The following is a 15,736-nucleotide window of genomic DNA, read 5'->3' as shown; positions in this document are numbered from 1 at the left end:
TAAAATCTAGAAAATAATAAAATACAATTCTAAAAAACCTATTACATAAAGTTCCCCCTTAAAACTCTCCCCTCTTATATGTATTTTTTCTTTTCTTTTTTTCTAGAAGCTCGTGTAATAGTTTCTTAGGTCCCTTCTAATCCCCACCATATAAACCTCAATCTTTATTTTATTTTTTATATTTTTTGGATGATTAATTCAGGCCCCTCCATATTCGATTTGGATTGTCTATATAGCAATCCAACAAGGATTTGAAGGCGAATGATTTGTCCCATCAATCTAGTAACAATGGTGGTGTTCTAGTAACCGGTAAATACTTTTTCAAATAATGAAAATTAACAAACTTCGCCCAAAAAGATGTACAGAAAAATTCATGCTATGCAGCATTAATATACAAAGAGAACATTTACTTTTAATATAAGGATGTCATAATGACTTTTGTCCGCTAGATTTCAAATCGGGTGGTTGTGAGCGTGTGATTGACTAGACTCAAAGTTCAGAAAAAAAAATTTGAACTTTGTGACATATCTCAAACCATCCAATTTGACATCTAATGGCTAACAACAATTGTGACCTCCTTGTATAATGATAAATGGTCCCATCGTATAAATCCCTTATACTAATAATTTGGTGTTGGTCTTCACTCCAATCAAAAGGCATCAAGATCTACCATCCGTGGCTGACATCGGATGGCTTTGAAGCTGCTAACTTATTGTTTTAATCACAAAGGCTATCATGGTATAGAATCTCATATATATTATCCACACAAATAGCGAGGCATCCTAATCCTAATAGTCCATTTGGATGTCAAAGCTCCTCAACCATCCAACGTCAAAATGGACAATCATCAACCATCCGTTGTCCCGATCAGACGATTGATGAGCAGCTAGTAATCATTTTGAAACCCAAATACTAGCATTGCTTTCAAACCCATTTTATTTTTTGTAAAGTTAAATATGAGATTAAATTTTTTGTAAAGTTAAATATGGGATTAAATGTTATGAGACTATTTATGTTTGTTACAAGGAGGTCACAATTATTCCTAACCATTAGATGTCAGAATTGGTACTTTGGGGTGTGCCATGAAGTTTGAAAAAAAAATGGCATGTTGAGTCTTATGAATAACACTCTTACAACTATTAGATTTTAAATCTGACGGATAAGATTGATTGTGACTTCCTTATATAAAAAATAAATGGTCTCTTTATAAATTTTATTGTTGAATATGTTTTATCCATTTTCATAAAAATTATCCCAAAGATAAAACTTTCAAATAATTAGAGAAATTAACAAGGATGGGTGAGAAAGCATATGATGATATAAACTTCAAGAAATTGAGAGAAATGTCTGACCCTGAAGGTTCAAGCCTAAATCTCATTTAACTGGTGAGCAAGACGTGGCATGTCAGAGTATAAACACAGTTATCAAACACTACACACCATTCAGAGGCAGTTCAGCCAATTTTCATGTCAACAAATCTCAGGTTACAATAAATTCAAGAATGAGAAAAGCATGCTCTTCAAGCTTCTAGTTTAGATAAATTAAACAAGCTGAAATATGAAACTGTCATTTTTCTTAATAGGAAAATAATTTATTTCTGTTTTGTGCTTTTTCCCACTTGAGCATGTTTATTGCTTGTTTAGAAACCATGTGATTCGACAGAATGCACCACTTGTGGTTTATCGACCCACCAAATCCACCCCAAATCACAGTTTGCAAGTGGTTTATGACCCACACCAAATCGACCAAAAATCATGGTTTGCAAGCGGTTTATGAACCATGGTTTATGACCCACATGTGGGTCATAAACCAAATCGACCCCGAATTATAGTTTGGGCTGTCCAAATGAGCTCTTAACTTTGAACGTTTGATGTGACTCTGTGCTTTATTACTCGTGTGTTTACAACTTTATTTCGATTCCTCTTTTTTTCTTTTTTCTTTTTTTAAAAAATGGTCTCAAGCTGATAACTTAAGTGGTAAGAAAAAGGATATAATAAGGTTCCAAGGACGCAACCATCATTCCTTATAAGCCGAAACATATTCTTTACTCCCTTGGGGGTATACTGTCCATTTACTTCCTCAAGTCAAACCCCACCTAGGATTAGTTTTAGGAACCTAAAATTCAGTGATAGCAGTAGCTCTTTAACACATACTTAATTGCACCCTCTAAGCACTTGAAAAAAATAACATCTCAAGATTGAATAGAAACCGTTCAATTTTTAAAGAGTGAGATCTAGGTTTTAGAAAACTCAAATTTCAAAAATTTTCTTCTAAGGTACTTGCCAAAATTTCAAATTGAAAAAATCCTCCCAAGTAGGTCACTTGACCGAGAGAGTATAAGTAAACTAAGAGTGAGATTTAGGTGTTAGAAAACTCAAATATCAAAATTTTCTTCTAAGGTGCTTGCCAAAATTTCAAATTGAAAAAATCCTCCAAGTAGATCACTTGACCGAGGGAGTATAAGTAAACTAAGCTCTTGAGAGAGCATAATATACATGCTTTTCTTGTAAATAGAGAAATACTCCATGTGCATCACATTGATGGTCAGGCCTGGATGCTCACCCCTAGAGATCTTATTTAAGCTATTGTAGCATAAAGGGAAATATATATATATATATATATATATATATGGAAAATGATGTAATGCAACGGTTGTATAGTAGTATAATGCAATCACACCTCTAGAAAACCATATTTTTGGGATTTGTATGACCCTAAATTTTGCACACACATTATCTTAATCCGTAATATTTTAAGTATAAATTCTTTTGCTATTATTTCTAGGGACTCTACGTGTCCTTGGCTATATGTGGACACAGAGTACTAAATAAATCCCGGGTACACCCAAAACTATATATATATATATATATATATATATATATATATATATATATATATATATATATATATATATATATATATATATATATATATATATATATATATAGGAATGATTTAATGTAACGGTTATATACTAACATAATGCAACCATCTTCAAAAACCATATTAGAGATATTTGTTTAACACGAAAGTTGAAAACGGTTGTTTCGCTCCCCACCATCACCACTAAAAGCTTTAGTAACTCCATCTGCTCTATTGTGCTCCCAAATTTGATGCTGCTCAGCCATTGCAATGTCGACAATCTCATTGATGGGCTCAAAACATATATCCCATGGAGAGTTGAGAACCTACAGTACAAAATTTTAAGTTGTCAAGTTAGAAAAAAGCAAAATACAAGCTTATTAAAAGAAAGGCCAATCTATTTATTTAGGGTGCAGTTTGTATAGAGCTGAGGCTCTAAACAATCAAATTAGAGCCCACTTTCAAATAGTGTTGAGAATATGGTTTCAATACTAGAAAATTTTGTAAAAGCCTTAAATTATATTTTCATCTTTAGTTATAAAATTTAAAGCTTCAAAAATAGTGTAGATCGAGCAAATCTATGAAAACTTGAAAATATTGAAAATTGATGGTACAAAAACACTTTACAAGATGCACTATTTTCAAAACTTAAATTCCATTTTTTTTCTCATGTCCATGCTCTTGATGTCGAGATAATCAATTTGGTGATTATCATTGATTAAACTATGGCGAGATATCTTTATATCTTAATCCGTATAAAGATATATGGGCCTAATAGACCAGAGATGACCTGGTCGTGCCAGTCCTACAAGAGAGGGACATATGTTATTTTAAAAGGTGCAGTTTGTATAGAGCCGAGGCTCTAAACAATCAAATTAGAGCCCAGTGTCGAGAAATATGGTTTCAATAGTAGAAAGTTTTGTGAGAGCCTTAAAATACATTTTCATCTTTAGTTATAAAATTTGAAGCTTAAAAAATAGTGTAAATCAAGGAGATCTATGAAAACTTGAAAATTTTGAAATTGACAGTCAAAAAATGCATTACAAGATGCCCTATTTCCAAAAATTGAAATCTATTGTTTTTTCCCTCATGTCCACGCATCTTAATGAAAATTGAATTTCATTATCATTGTTGGAAATTGATTTTAGAGCCATTATAGCAATTTTTGTTGCCGAAAGTGCTTTCCGGACGAGGATTTGATGTGAGGCTTGATTTCGTTTACATAAAACCTAGGCCTTACAAAATCCTCATCTATTATAAATATACCCTTAAAATTGTACAACTTTACATTTTATTTAAAGGTATGAGTTTATTTTCCCAAAACCATACTTCAATGAGACTTTCTTTTTCTTTTCTTTTGAGAGATTGGATTGGAAACTTAGTTGGTTCAAGTTAATTTGCATATGATACAAGGTGGTTTAGCGGCCTACAAGTTTGTTTTCCTTTATAGTGAATTGAAATTAACCCTCCTTCATATTAATGAATGAGAGAGAGGGAAAGAATAACTTCATATAATGTGAAATAGTTTGTGGGAAGAGGATGACCTACCATTAGCAATTCGCTCTCTTTATCTTATGCATAATTTCATGAATGAAATAATGGTCAAATAAAAACGGAAAGAAAATGATATGATTGAAAAACTAGGTAACGGGACAATTATTTTATTCCTTATAATTCTATGTTTTCTTTTGATACATCCAATTTCATTTATGAACTTCTACCTTATTTTTGGGATAACGATATGAATGGAAACTTTGGCTAGCGGGACACATTTTCATAGTACACTCTTTTGTTAAAAAAATAAATAAAAAGGTGGGGGAAAACTATAGTATTTTTTTGTGGGTGAGGTTTATCTAAGGTGCCTACCTTATACTATAGAAGTGAGGAGCACCTCTAAATTTTGCCCCAAGATATAGTTTGGTTGTAGAAAACTTTACAATGACCAGAAAATCTAATTTCACCCTAATTATAAAATTTGAAATTTCAAAAGTATTGGAAATCAAGGACATCTATAAATGTTTAAAAATATTGAAAAAATAGACAATTGAGATAACTTGTTACAATATACACTATTTTAAGGGTTTGAAATCTTTTTTTTTTTTAATATCCATATATCTTGAGGTCAAAAAGATAAATTTGAGGATTTTCCAACATGAAAACACTTTTTTTAATTGATTTTTTAAGTACAGCTTACTTGGATTGACACCTCCAATAAACTTTTCCCTGTGCAATATAGCGGTTTTATAGTTTGATACAATGATTTAAAAAACGGATCGGTGACCCGGATCGGGCTTCCAAGAAATCGATCCGAATCGGCGAATCGGCGATCCGGATCAGGAATTGGGTGAATCGGTCATAATAGAGCTTAAAAAAATCCGAAAAAATTATTAAAATTCATTATAAATATTGTTTTTTAGGAATTCAATAAGAAATGAGAGTACTCCATTAATAATTTTCATGTTTTTGAATGAATATGCGAATATTGATATGTTCTTTCCCTGCATGAACCGCCATTCAGCATTTAATTTACATCACACAAAAGGATAAACATATAATTATCATGGAATAAGTATATCAACATACATGGATTACAATAAAGCATAAAATTAGTAACATATGATCTAAAAATAAAATGATAGACGACGTTATTGTTCTTCTTGGTCACGCTGGTGCCATTGATTGAATTCGTTTAACAATTCATTAATTCGATCTAAAAACGAATCATCGATATTAGCAGGCGTCTGACTATTCCCAAATCCCTGAGTGTTAGTGTTTTGTTGTGTTCCCAATCTAAAATCCCCGAAGATTGTCCATCCTTCATGCTCACCTGCACTGTCGTGCTTATCCCTACACTGTTGCTGTTGGGACTCGATATGTGAATAATATGGCTGGATAGGGTGGCCTCATAATCATCATCTCTCTCATTTTCTCTTTGAATAATATGGATTAAAAAAAAAAATAACAAATTTTCAAAAAAATCGATCATGGATTAAAAAAAAAAATCACAAATTTTCAAAAAATTCTATCATGGATTACAAAAAAAAATTCGATCATGGATTAAAAAAAAAAAATCACAAATTTTCAAAAAATTCTATCATGGATTACAAAAAAAAATTCGATCATGGATTACAAAAAAAAACAAACAAAAAAAAACATAAAATTCAATCGTGGATTACAAAAAAAGAAAAAAACAATTCAATCATGGATTGCAAAAAATTCAATCATGGATTACAAAAAACTCTATCATGGGTTACAAAAAAAGCAAAAAACAAAAAATTCGATCATGGATTACATAAAAAAAAAACAAACATTTCGATCATGGATTACAAAAAAAAAACAAACATTTCGATCATGTATTACAAAACATTCGATCATGGATTGCAAAAAATTCTATCATGGGTTACAAAAAAAAAAAAAAAACAAAAAATTCGATCATGGATTACAAGAAAAAAAAACAAACATTTCGATCATGGATTACAAAAAATTCGATCATGGATTACAAAAAATTCTATCATGGGTTACAAAAAAAAAAAAACAATTCAATCATGGATTACAAAAAAATCGATCAAGTATTACAAAAAAATCTATCATGGATTATACAAAAAAAAAAAAAAAAAAAAAAAAAAGAAAAGGACTCGCCGATTCACTGTTTAGACTCGCCGATTTCCATACAGTGAATCGGCGAGTCAGTATACAGAATCGTCCGGTTCTCTCTAGAACCGAATGATTCCCGTTTTTTTCGCCGATTCGATCCGTCCATGGCGATTTCCGAGTCGAACCGGGCGAATCCGACTCGACGTTTTTTAAAATACTGGTTTGATACATTGGCTAAGGTGAACAAACCCTAATCACCATAACTGAAAGGGAAATCACTCCAAATGGACGTCCCTCCTTAAAGATTGTGATTTAGTTTAGGTACAGTTTACAAAACTGCCCCAGATTGGTTGAGAAGTTCGGGTCATCCGTGTGACAATGAGGTTAGTTACCCCAAAACGTGTATAAAAGGGCCTCAATCCAGCCTTTCTAAATCACCAATTTAAATCCCTTTTCTTCTTATTCTTTTAATCCTTAAAAGGGCTCTCTAAATCACCAATTTAAATCCCTTTTCTTCTTATTCTTTTAATCCTTGTTCAAAGAATTCTATCTTGAAAGTTGAGAAGATTGAAGATTTGATGCTTTCATGCTTTCCACACGCTTTCTTGAACATGGTATTCAGACAGGTCCTCTTTGACTTAGTTCTTGGAGATGTGGTGATGAATAACAGGTTCAAGAAAACTGTTGAGAAATATGGAAACAATCATATTATTGAGCTCCATGTTTGAAGGCGCAGGTGAAGGAAATTTTATAAGAATGAAGGGGAAGGTGGAAGGGGATTTTTTCTCAAATCTGTATGAGACTGTTACCTATTTCTGTTTGTTTTCTATTATCTATACATTTCGTTTTTGAATTGCTAATATCTGATGATATTAATGGACTTTTTCAAGTCAATAAATACTTACAAAACAGAGAGCTGGGGTTCCATTTTCTGTGGATCACGGGTAACAGAGGTGGTGAAGTCCTGAAGCTGGGCTAAAAGAACGTTCAGAGAACAAAATGGGGCCACTCCAAATGAGCGTGTTAAGGATCCTCATGTAGGAGCATATTATACATTTAAGTCCCTTGAACGAAAATGATCCTGAATTTTCTTTATTTGAAAATTTGAGATCCACCTATGCATCATAGATGACTTTGAGTTGTGCAACACTCAGATCTTGCCCTCCAAAAATTTGAATTTTTCTTTTTTCTTTGAGGCTGGCCTCTAGGTTTCAGAGGTTATGTTCCATTGGAGAGCATTTTAAAGAAGGGTGCACCTTCAAAATTTATTATGGTATATAATTTTGATGTAAAATGTTGTTAGGATTATCTCAAAATCTATATTTATATAGAATTATAAATTTTTTAAAAATGGTTAAAATAAAGTAGATCTATAAACCTATGAAAATCTTAAAAATGGACGGTGTAGATAATATGTTGTAAAATACACTATTTCTGAGACTTAAAATCTTTTATTTTTCATGGTCATACATCTCAATTAAAACTAACTTTTCCTATGGATTTTTGAGGTATATTTTTTAGGTGCATATGTAAGTTGCAACCTTATATAAACTTTTTCCTTTAAGAAATGGTGCAACTATTTGTCATATTCATACATCTTTCCGATGGATTTTTGAGGGGCATCTGTAGTTCTAGCATCTTTATTAAAGAAATGATCATTTCAATGCATACAAAACATATGCTCCCTGGGGAGCAAGGAAACTATAAAGAAGTCTTATCGGCCCGAGTCGGCATACAGTGAATCGTTAGATGACGCCATGACATATTCATACATCTTTCCGATGGATTTTTGAGGGGCATCCGTAGTTCTAGTATCCTTAATTAAGAAATGACGCCATGATAAATTCATACATCTTTCCGATGGATTTTGAGGGGCATCCGTAGTTCTAGTATCCTTAGTAAAGAAATGATCATTTCAACCAATGGTTTAAAAAACGGATCGGTGACCCCGATCGGGCACCCAAAAAACCGATCTGGATCGGCGAATCGGCGATTCGGATCGAGAATCGGGTGAATCGATCAGAATAAAGCTTAAAAAAAATCCGAAAAAATTATTAAAATTCATTATAAATATTGTTTTTTAGGAATTCAATAAGAAATGAGGGTACTCCATTAAGAATTTTCATGTTTTTAAATGAATATGTGAATATTGATATGTTCTTTCCCTGCATGAACCGCCATTCAGCATTTAATTTACATCACGTAAAAAGATAAACATAGAATTATCATGGAATAAGTATATCAACATACATGGACTACAATAAAGCATAAAATTAGTAACATATGATCTAAAAATAAAATGATAGACGACGTTATTATTCTTCTTGGTCACGCTGGTGCCATTGATTGAATTCGTTTAACAATTCATTGATTCGATCTAAAAACGAATCATCGATATTAGCAGGCGTCTGACTATTCCCAAATCCCTAAGTGTTAGTGTTTTGTTGTGTTTCCAATCTAAAATCCCCAAAGCTTGTCCATCCTTCATGCTCACCTGTACTGTCGTGCTCATCCCTACACTGTTGCTGTTAGGACTCGATATGTGAACAATATAGCTGGGATAGGGTGGCCTCAGAATCATCATCTCTCTCATTTTCTCTTTGAATAATATGGATTAAAAAAAAAAATAACAAATTTCCAAAAAAATCGATCATGGATTAAAAAAAAAAATCACAAATTTTCAAAAAATTCTATCATGGATTACAAAAAAAAATTCGATCATGGATTAAAAAAAAAAAATCACAAATTTTCAAAAAATTCTATTATGGATTACAAAAAAAAATTTGATCATGGATTGAAAAAAAAAATCACAAATTTTTAAAAAATTCAATCATGGATTACAAAAAATTCGATCATGGATTACAAAAAATTCGATCATGGATTACATAAAATTCGATCATGGATTACATAAAATTCGATCATGGATTACAAAAAAAAAAAAAGCATAAAAAAACAAAAAAATCCATTGTGGATTACAAAAAAGAAAAAAACAATTCGATCATGGATTACAAAAAATTCAATCATGGATTACAAAAAATTCTATCATGGGTTACAAAAAACAAAAAAAAACAAAAAATTCGATCATGGATTACAAGAAAAAAAAACAAACATTTCGATCATGGATTACAAAAAATTCGATCATGGATTACAAAAAATTCTATCATGGATTACAAAAAATTCGACCATGGATTACATAAAATTCGATCATGGATTACATAAAAATCGATCATGGATTACAAAAAAAAAACAAACAACAAAAAACAAAAAATTTAATCGTGGATTACAAAAAAAGAAAAAAACAATTCGATCATGGATTACAAAAAATTCAATCATGGATTACAAAAAACTCTATCATGGGTTACAAAAAAAGCAAAAAACAAAAATTCGATCATGGATTACAAAAAAAAAAACAAACATTTCGATCATGTATTACAAAACATTCGATCATGGATTACAAAAAATTCTATCATGGGTTACAAAAAAAAAAAAAAATCGATAATGGATTACAAGAAAAAAAAACAAACATTTCGATCATGGATTACAAAAAATTCGATCACGGATTACAAAAAATTCTATCATGGGTTACAAAAAAAAAAAAAAAAACAAAAAATTAGATCATGGATTACAAAAAAAAAAAAAAAATTCGATCATGGATTACAAAAAAATCGATCAAGTATTACAAAAAAATCTATCATGGATTACAAACAAAAAAAAAAAAAAAACTCCTTACGGAACTCGCTGATTCACTGTACGGGACTCGCTGATTCACTGCACGGGACTCGCCGTTTCACGCGCGACTAGCTTTGGTAGCAGAAGTCTATTTATCCTTACCAAATTTGTTCTGTGGGTTGGATGTGAGACAATTGCGTTAAGGTAATAGCTCAGAAAGAAATAAGATATAATTATTGAGTGACCTCTTTATATCACTTAACATTTGATGTGGTGGTTAGAACGTTGCTTTGTGTGCTGGACGTCGATCAATTCCTGCCCAGGTGCCATCATTCACAAACAAATTAATGTTTTCCTTTTTACAAAATAATTTTTTTTTACAAAAGAAGTAAAAGTTTATTATAAATAAATATATTTTTTGTTAAACAAAAATATAAGGTTCTTGTCAAAAAAAGAAAAAGTAATACAACAAAAAAAAAATTTCTTGTCAAAAAATAAAAGCTTATTGTAAAAAAAATATAAGGTTCTTGTAAAAAAAAAAAAAGGTAATACAACAAAATTTTTTTTTCTTGCCAAAAAATAAAAATTTATTGTAAAAAAATATAAGGTTCTTGTAAAAAAAAAAAAAAAAAAAGTTATACAACAAGTATTCCTTGTTAAAAAAAACAAAAAAAAGGTTCTTGTTAAAAAAAAGCAAAAAATAGGTTCTTGTTAAAAAAAAACAAAAAAAAGGTTCCTGTTAAAAAAAAACAAAAAAGTAATACAATAAGCATTTCTTGTAAAAAAATAAATAAAAAGTTATTGTCATAAGAAATAAAAGGTTTTTGTCAAAAAACAAAGACCAAAGGTAATACAACAAATATTTATTGTAAAAAATAAGAAGTTGGATTTGTTATTATTTGTATAATAAAATAATTATAAAATGTAAACCAACAAGTTCAATTTCAGTATGTAATGTTCTCCACCAATTCGAGATTTTGGTGGCCATTTTTTATCGATTAAAACCATTATTTATTATAATCCATCTATGATTATATATTTCATCCATGATAATTCTATTATTTTTCTTTTGTGTGATGTAAATTTAATAATCAAAATAAGTTCATGCAGAGAAAAAACATCTCAATATTCACATATTGATGAAAAAATGAAAATTAATAATGTGGTACCCCGATTTCTTATTGGATTCCTAAAACACAACATTTATAATGAATTTTAATAATTTTTTTTAGATTTTTTTAAAGCTTAATCCAACCAATTCGTTTTATTCCCGATCTAGATCGCCGATTCACCGATCCGGATGGGTTTTTGGGGTGCCCGATCCGGGCCACCGATCCGTTTTTTAAACTACTGATTCTGCCTTTCCATCGAAGGTATCGCATGAAGATCGAAACCGACGATTCATTGGTCCGCTTTTTTTTTTCTTTCTTTATTTTAAAATAAACTTATTAAATTATCTAAACGAAAAGACCAAATCTATAACCGATGGCTCATCGCGCGTGCGTGCTGGATCTTCATGCCTTCGTGTGGGATCTCCATGCGTGCGGTCTCTCTGTGCGTGCGGGCACTCGACCGGGCTCTCCGTTCATGCGGGCATGTAATGCGGGCTCTCCATCCGTACGGGCATGTGGTGTGGGCTCTCTGTGCGTGCGGGCATTCGTATGGGATGTCCGTGCGTGCTGGCACTCGTGCGTGCAACCACTCCTGCGGGCTCTCCTTTCATGCGGGCACCTCCATGCGTGTGGGCACTTGTGCGGGCACCTCTCCCTGCGTGCGGCTACTAGTATGGGCACCTCTCCCTGCGTGCGGCTACTAGTATGGGCACCTCTCCCTGCGTGCGGCTACGCGTACAGGCACCTCTCCCTGCATGCGGCTACTCGTACGAGCTATCCGTACGTGCGGCTACTTGTACGGGCTCTCCGTGCGTGCAGCTACTCGTACGGGCTTTCCGTGCGTGCAGCTACACGTATGGGCTCTCCGTGCGTGAGGGCACTCGTACGGGCTTTCCGTATGTGTGGGCACTCGTGCAGGATACTGTACGTGCGGGATCGTGCTATGGGCTCTTGTTCGTGCGGGTTCGTCGTGCGGGCTTTCAGTGAGTGCGGGTTCGTCATGCAAGCTCTCAGTGAGTGCGGGTTCATGATGCGGGCTCTCCATGCGTGAGGGCACTCGTGCGGGATCTCCGTGTGTGAGGGCACTTGTGCAGGATCTCCATGCGTGAGGGCACTCGTGCGGGATCTCCTTGCGTGAGGGCACTCGTGCGGGATCTCTGTGCGTGAGGGCATGTGATGCAGGCTCTCTATGCGTAAGGGCATGTGATGCGAGCTCTCTGTGCGTGAGGGCATGTGATGCGGGCTCTTTGTGCATGAGGGCACTCGTGCAGGTTCTCCATGCGTGAGGGCACTCGTGCGGGATCTCCGTGTGTGAGGGCACTTGTGCAGGATCTCCATGCGTGAGGGCACTTGTGCAGGATCTCCATGCGTGAGGGCACTCGTGCGGGATCTCCTTGCGTGAGGGCACTCGTGCGGGATCTCTGTGCGTGAGGGCATGTAATGCAGGCTCTCTGTGCGTAAGGGCATGTGATGCGAGCTCTCTGTGCGTGAGGGCATGTGATGCGGGCTCTCTGTGCGTGAGGGCACTCGTGCGGGTTCTCCGTGCGTGAGGGCACTCGTGCGGGCTCTCTAAATGAGGGCACTCGTGCGGGCTCTCCATCCATATGTGTGGGCACTCGTGCGGAATTCTGTATGCGGGTTCATGGTGCGGGATTCTGTATGTGGGTTCATGGTGCGGGCTCTTGTTTGTGCGAGTTCGTGATGCGGGCTCTTGTTTGTGGGCTCTTTGTGCATGAGGGCATGTGATGCGGGGTCTCCGTGCGTGAGGGCATGTGATGCGGGCTCTCCGCGCGTGATGCGGGCTTTCCGTGCGTGAGGGCACATGATGCGGGCTTTCCGTGCGTGAGGGCACATGTGCTGGCTCTCCGTGAGTGCGGGCTCTCCGTACGGACCTGCGGGCTGGGGGGTCGTGCAAAAAAGAGATTCGGCGAGAAGTCCCGTCTGCCTTGCAGAATATCTAAACCTATAGAGAGAAAGAGGGGGAGTTGCAGGTGAGGCAAATGAAGAGAGAAAGAGAAATGATCGCTGAAAGGAATCTAGAGAGATATGAGAGAGAAGAAAGAAAAACAGAAAAGGAAGGATTCACCTTGGAACGGCATTTTGGTGGAGGCTGCCAACTCTGTGGCATCGGAGAAGAGAGAGAAGAAGTTGCATCCCCTGCAGCAATACTCTTTTTTTTTTCTTCTTCACCGACACCACCACATTCCATTAAACCCAACCAAATTACCCCCAAACCCTAACAATCAATCAGCCTTTATTTTAAATCAATTCAGAAGAATTACAGAACCAGAGTTACAGGCAATCCCTAGAATTGAAAACGGTGAATGCATAATCCGCATATTTGGGCATCCACATTTTCTGTAGGAATGGGTAAAAGCCCTTAGAGAGAGAGAGGGGGGCGTTACACAGAGAAAAGGGGCAGATGAGATCGAGGTTCAGACCTTTTTCGCTGCATCTCCTGAAATAAAGGAGATGAGCAAACCCTAGGGAGCATTGAGGGGTCTGGCTGAGCGGCATGGTGCAAAGAGGGGTGGCTCAGCGGCAGAAGAAGAAGAGTACTATGTGCATCAGTCGAAGAGTACTATCGAGTTCCTATATACAATAGAGTGGAAGAAGTTTGTGCGTGTTAATTAGGAAAATAATAGAGGTTTATATAACGTAACAATCTTATTTGTAGAAATAAAGTTGTGATGTTTTAGGCCATCTATTTTAATTGCGACAAGTTTATATAGAGCCGAGTCTCTAAACAATCAAATCAGAGCTTACCTCAAAAATTTCACTAGAAGATGTTGCTTTGATACCGAAATATCATCAAATTGATCATCTCGACATCAAGATGTACGGACATGAGAACAAAATGGATTTCAAGTTTTGGAAATAGTGTATTATGTATCGTTTTTTTGGACAGTCAATTTTCAAGTTTTCATAGATCCGCCGATCTACAATATTTTTGAAGCTTTAAACTTTATAACTAAAGATGAAAATATATTTTAAAACTATCACATTTTCAATATTGAAACCACATTTCTCGACACTATTTGAAGGTAGGCTGTAATTTGATTGTTTAGAACCTAGGCTCCATGCAAACCGCACTCTAATATTTTAATTTGATGTTCTATATGATTTATTTTAATTGAAAAATGTAGATCCAATATGAATTTTAAAACAACTTCAAAAAGTGGTGCTTCTTTCAAAACAATATCAAATCTACATCGTTTAAATAAAACAGATGATGTAAATTAACAACTTTACTTTTACAAGTAGAGTTGTAACCTTAGATAATTTTTTTTCAAATGATAAGAATTGTAGTGATCATGGTGGATGCCATAAAGATGTGAACGTTATTATATAAATATATTTATAATCAAGCGCAACATTAGGTTAAAAAAGAAAAATATAAGATAATAAAGAGGACGTGACATAAATATCATTTTAAAAAGGGAGAAAGATACATACAGCATCTTTAAATTTTTAATCTTGTATGCATCCTCGGGTCCACAAGAATCCCATGAATTCCCCTAATATATATAAAAAAGCCAAATACCCTCTGTTACTTTTTTTTCCCTTTTTTTTTTTTTTTTTGGGCCTAAATTGACTATTTTGTTTTATTTATTTTCACTAGTCCAAGATCATAAAATAAACACCCCCTCTCTTCCCTTTCATATGATCCTTTGAATAGAGCTGGCAACGGGCCCCTGATCCAAGCCTAGCCTTGTCCCTGTTTAGGGTCAGACCTAATAGACCTAAAGATAAAAGAAAAGGGAGGGCTGCAACTCTATCAAAATAAGTAAAGCCTCGCCTCATAACTCATTGACTGCAGCCTTATCAAAATAAGTAAAGCCTCGCCTCATAACTCATTAAAAATTACAATTTCAACATTGGAAAACCTTTATATTAGTCATTTTGGCTTGAACATTATAGCTGTGAAAAAAATTAGGATTTCAAGCTCTAAAAATAGTATACATAGCAATAAATTATTTAAATTGTCCATTTCTCCCTAAAAATAGATTTTCAAAGATTTGTAAGACTTATACCATGTTTTGAGTTTCAAATTTTATTTTCAGTATTATTAATTGGTTTTATAATCATTATAGAGATTTCCATTGCCGAAAGTGTTTTCGGGACAAGGATTTGAGTTGAGGCTTTATTTTGTTTTCATAAAGCCTAGGGCTTGTAGAAACTTCATCTTTTACCGTTTGGATGAAAACTTAAGTGAAATACCATGTTTTGAGTTTCAAATTTAATTTTCAGTATTAGAAATTGGTTTTATAATCATTATAGAAATTTCCATTGAAGAAAGTGCTTTCCAGACAAGGATTTGAGGTGAGGCTTTATTTTGTTTTCATAGAGCCTAAGCCTTGTCGAAACTTCATCCTTCATATTTTCGATGAAAACTCAAGTGAATGAAAACTAAGTTGGCCTTTACCTTATAACTGTGAGCATTTTTTCAGTTCTATAGTGCGTTAATTTGATACACTCACTTTCTTTTTTAAACTTCT

General features: G+C 34.4%; 1 long non-coding RNA gene across 1 annotated transcript; it reads right to left on the bottom strand.

Moving 5' to 3' along the window:
* Positions 1 to 10,090: 10,090 nt before the first annotated feature.
* On the bottom strand, positions 10,091 to 13,862 carry LOC110007955 (uncharacterized). Its single transcript, XR_016047560.1, has 2 exons — positions 13,324 to 13,862; positions 10,091 to 13,200 (listed from the first exon to the last, which is right to left on the bottom strand). It is a non-coding gene; the product is annotated as an uncharacterized LOC110007955 (long non-coding RNA).
* Between the last annotated feature and the right edge of the window lie 1,874 nt (positions 13,863 to 15,736).

The sequence above is a fragment of the Amborella trichopoda genome, chromosome 13 (genome assembly GCF_054954075.1).
Source record: "Amborella trichopoda isolate Santa Cruz 75 chromosome 13, AtrichopodaSantaCruz75HAP2 v2.0, whole genome shotgun sequence".
Taxonomy (NCBI): domain Eukaryota; kingdom Viridiplantae; phylum Streptophyta; class Magnoliopsida; order Amborellales; family Amborellaceae; genus Amborella; species Amborella trichopoda.
Note: the sequence above shows the minus strand (reverse complement) of the source record. Positions and strands in the feature narration are given on the sequence as shown.